The sequence below is a fragment of the Benincasa hispida genome, chromosome 10 (assembly GCF_009727055.1).
Source record: "Benincasa hispida cultivar B227 chromosome 10, ASM972705v1, whole genome shotgun sequence".
In the NCBI taxonomy this organism is placed as follows: Eukaryota; Viridiplantae; Streptophyta; class Magnoliopsida; order Cucurbitales; family Cucurbitaceae; genus Benincasa; species Benincasa hispida.
In genome coordinates this window covers 42,882,984-42,887,945 of record NC_052358.1, presented here as the reverse complement: position 1 = coordinate 42,887,945, position 4,962 = coordinate 42,882,984, and the positions used below count along the sequence as shown (strand labels likewise).

Sequence of the window (4,962 nt, the reverse complement as noted above, 5' to 3'; positions counted from 1 at the left end):
TGGCAAGTCTTTCTGACGTTCTTACCAAGAAACACGAGGCCATGATCACGACACATCAGATCATGAAGTCGCTTCAAGAGATGTTTGGACAACCGTCCTCTCAGATCCGATATGAGTTTAGCCAATTAATCTGTGAGTCTTTAGTGGAGTGTACCAACTGTTAACGAATATTGATTAACTTGGTTAATGAGTTTAGTCAATTAATCTCATATCGTTGGAACTCCTGATCTACAAGTCCACTAGGTCTCTTGTTAGCTCACTAGAGGATATTTAAGAGAGATGATTTGAATTGTTCAAATTAATTTGAGGAAATCATATATATAATTGATTATGGATATGATCTATAATTCAAATTAAATTGAAAAGAAATATTTGAATAAGATTCAATTAATTAATTCAAGTGAATTAGATTTACAGAGAATTAATTAATAGAGAGGTATTGCACGTATACATACAATGTTTATGATAATTAAATATATATACATTAAATTGGATTTAATGTATAAATAGTTATTTCATTAATGTGCAAATTAAATTAATAAGTGTTATTTAATTGTACTAATTAGTGTTAATTAATTAATTAATTGTGGAAAAGGGAAATAGAAAAAGGATTAAGAAAATGGTTTGACCGTTATCTATATAATGACTTCCCTACGGCCCCTTTAGGAGACATTGATGACAATACACAACACACAAGTGTTATTATGCAAAATTTTCCTTAAGCCACAAAGAAAATCCTCCCTACTCTCAAATCTCCTCCCCTCTTCCAATAGTTGGATACCACTTATTCCTCTATTAAAATCATAGAGAATAACGAGGTTACTCTCGTGTGTTCGAGATTGTTCAAGAAATTGTTCGTGATCAAGATTGTTGGAACTTCGAGAGGATTGTTCATGAAGCTTGGGAATCTACAAAGGTAAGAACGGTTCTAATCCTTTCCCAAAACATGTTAATTTACATGTTTATATTCTCTTTTAGTATAATGAATTTGTTTATGTAAAAATCGAAGGGATGCAAGACGTTCTCTCACAACGCTTCTGTAGGATTTGATCCCTTCAGATTGGTTATATCCATGGACACAGAAATATATCTACAGTGCAACTAATAGAGTGCTTGATAGTTAATGAATATTGATTAATTTAATTTAAGAGTTTAATTATTAATCTCATATCATTGGAGCTTCTAATATGTAGGTTTATAAGATCCTTTGTTAGCTCACTGAAAACAAAAAAGAATGATTTGAATTGTTCAAATCAATTGATGGAATAATATCAATGAGATTAATATGATATGGTTAATTATAGATCTAGTCTATAATTAAGAAAGATATATTTAAATATGATTCAATATTAAATTCTTATGAATTTGATTCATAAAGAATTAATTAATTTTGAAAGGTGGAGACAAATAAACATATGATATTAAATTAGCCAGAGTAATTTTGGAAAGCTATAGAGAAAGTCTCGATATAGGTTCATCGTTTTGCCCGAATTAGGGCAAGGGGATTTCATCAAATGAAATCCTAGTTTCCAAATCATTTTTCTCTAAAAGTTTTCTCGTCTCCACTCTTCTCTCCTTGGTTCCTAGAAAATAATAAGATTCACTTACGGTGGTGTCTATTGTTCATTGTAGAATCGTTCTAGAGAAGATGACGAGGAAATCGTGAAGAGTACAAGAATCGATAAAGGTAAGTGATATTCTTCTTCTCTTTTTCTCTTCTCTCTTCTAAGCATGTTGATCTACAAGTTTGTTTTGTTCTGTTTAGTTGCTGTTTTGTTTCAATTTAAATCGAAAAGGCGAAATGCAAGGCATTCACACGTTTCTACTAGAAATTTGATCCCTTCACGTAGCTCCTCGATTATGAGGATTTTGTTCATTTTTCCCAATTTCTTAAACCCAAGAGGATTGTTTTTCCATTTAATATGAACTGCAAATATCTTTTCTCTGCCGCCTCTTGCTTCTTGTTTCTATATTTATATTTAGGTATTCATCTAGGATTTTTTTAAACCTTTTTTCCTATGTTTATGGCGTTCTTACGTGGAATTTGATTTTTTACTCTTTTTTGCTTCTCTATCATGGGTTTGCTTTGTTGAGTTTAGGTTGAGATTTTGGATGAATTTATGATATTATCTCTTTCTTTCTCATTCAGATTCACCATTCATTATGTTCATGATTAACCAAGATGTTGGGTCAAGAGTAGTGTGGATGTACTGTTTATGCTCCTAAACTGTTTGATGAAATGCCTCACAAAGCCCTGGAGTTACAACTCAAGAATGTTCGTTTATTTTATTGCTTCTGCTTCAGTTTTCCTTCCCATTGCTTCTGCTTCAGTTTTCTTGTGTAGTTGCCAAGGAACTTCAAACTCTATATGAGTCTATGAGATTCAATTTTTTGAATAAGCTAATATTTTTCGGGCTACATGACCTATAAGCTTGCATTTTAATTTATCTATTTTATGTTCATATGTGTCTATATATGCTGTAAAGATTACACGTGAAGAAGTGATTGTTTTGAGTTGTGGCTTTTGCAAAAGTTGAATTGTCTATGTTTGGGCGGTTTACTTTTGACAGAGACAGTTGGCAAGGATTTCAATGATGAAGAAGAAACGTTCATTCTTTGGATGCTTCAGACTTTGTACACAGTGAAATCTAAGGTTTTCTTTCTTATATAATCATTTATTTACTATCTTGAGAAATTACACAAAGCTGTGCTACAAAGACCAAAAAGACCAACCTTTTATTACAGTGAGGATCCCTGCTAACTTGTTTTTTCATTGCATTTTTTGATGTTTACTTCTGATTTTGCTAGATGCATTACCAAAACATGAAGAAATATTTTAGTCAGAGTATAGTTACCTAGCCCTATATGTGCATTTTCGTGTCTCTTGAATAATTTATGACAACAATGGAGCACTGCACTCGTTAATTTTTTAGGTTAGCATTTTTGTGTCCCGTGATGATGGTATTTATCAGGTTAGCATTATATCTGTATAATTTGATTGGAATACGTGGTGTTTATCATTTGAAATGTGGGCGACTTGTCTGCGATTGCTTTCAATAGATTATTTTCTAAACACGATCAAATATTTTCCTTATCATCTTGAAGTAGAGTTAAGTTTAATGATGAGTGATACAAATTCTAATTTATGAAAATTTACCTTTGTTTCTAGCTTATGCATGTAGGTTTCTTTTTCTTTATGTTTCTCTAAAAGAAGGATCCTGATGAATGTAATATCAATAACATATTACTAACAATCTATAAAGTCTAGTACAACTACCTTTATTTGCTTTGAAAAAACTGAGATTTGTGAGAGGTTTAACTAATTGGCATTATTTGTTTTATTGGGGTTATATTAGTTGAAGGGAGTGACTGAGGTGGCTGTCAACCAATTTGAGATTAGTTTATTTTTCATTCTAATGTCCCTAAGTTTATGTCTTCAATTGAAATTGATTATGTTACTATACCCATCTTTTTAATGTACACATTCCCCCTCTCATCTAAGGCCCCCTCTTCATTTCATTTCCATTTAAAATTTAATTATTAGATTCATGAATTCGATTCTAAGTTCATTAAATATGAAAAGTTTGATTAAATTTGATGTTCAAGTTTAATTCATTTTACCTAAAACTAGTAGTGCTCTCTTCTCTTATGAGTCAAACAATCCTTATTAAATTTGATCAAGGATTTCTAGTTGAAATGAAGAAGGTATACAAGGAGGTGAAGGTAATTATTGATGGAAAACAGTTGCTATATGGAATTACCTAAGGTTTGTAGGCTTTTTTATATTTTTCTTCGCTATTTTTTTTTTTTTTTTTGTGTTCTCATCCCCCTAACCTTCTTTTGAGTGTGTATTTTATTAAAGAAAGTAAAAACAAAAATAAAAGAAGAAAGGGAATCAAAAGAAAGAAGGCAAAAGAGGAAGGTAAAATGACAAGAGAGAGTGAGTTGTGTTCTTGTAACTTTTGGTTGTTGTTTCTTCATTTTTCTTGGGCAATATTGTATGCAAACCAAAGTTAAGTGGACTTGTTTAAGTTTATGTAGTAATGACTCATATGGAAAACGACTTTTATGTCTATTCATCTTTTGGTGGTTTGCAATATATTTGTTGAGGTTGATCGACTTACATGATGTGGACGATTGAGATATATATATATATATATATATATATATTTTGACATTGCAACTTTTTTTTTAAATGTTTTTTGTCTTCACTAATTACCACTACTATAGTGCATGAATTGATTTTTTTTTTTTCGTGTTAGTGTTTCAGGTGATTAGGAACAATAGTGTGGTCACAATTGAAGCACTTGAACATATTGTAGTGGTCACCACCACTACATGTTGTAGTGGTGGTAGATTTGTTGGTATTTGGTATAAGTCTTGCCGATTTATTTCATAGATGAAGTTTACACTTTCATAATTGTGGCATTGGAGGTAGGGAAGACATATATTTTGTATAAATGTTTTGTTCTTTAGAATAAATTGACATAGTTCATCATTTTGAAGATATTTCTAACATATGATGGGGACATATAGTTTGTAATTTTGAAATAGTTCGATACGTAGTTTGACAATTTTGATGATATTATTGGTGGATATATCTAGTAATCTTGGATGTATTGGTGCTAGCTAATTTCATATGAGTGATTTGTTGTTTTTTTTGTTTGTGTATAAAGTATAAATTAGGTACCGTGAGTGTAAATGCAAATTTCAGATTAAAAAAGTTTGTTTGTGGTCGATTACTGGATGTATATAAGGGATCACAATGACCCAATTTTTCTTTTTAAATTTGTATATTTGATAGACAATGAACGTCAAGAAAAGTGTATAGTTGACGCTTAAAAACCGTCAATAAAACATCTCTTTGACATGCAAGAGACGTCAACAAAAAGGATTTTCTTGACGTTCTTTTTAATAGTTGGTGGGCAAAAAATATCAATATTACCTTATTGTGATGTTCAA

General features: G+C 31.0%; 1 long non-coding RNA gene across 1 annotated transcript; it reads left to right on the top strand.

The window, feature by feature from the left end:
* Positions 1-1,453: 1,453 nt before the first annotated feature.
* On the top strand, positions 1,454-4,498 carry LOC120088718. The gene is made up of 4 exons (XR_005485010.1): positions 1,454-1,687; positions 2,150-2,275; positions 2,571-2,653; positions 4,263-4,498. It is a non-coding gene; the product is annotated as an uncharacterized LOC120088718 (long non-coding RNA).
* The last annotated feature ends 464 nt before the right edge of the window (positions 4,499-4,962 follow it).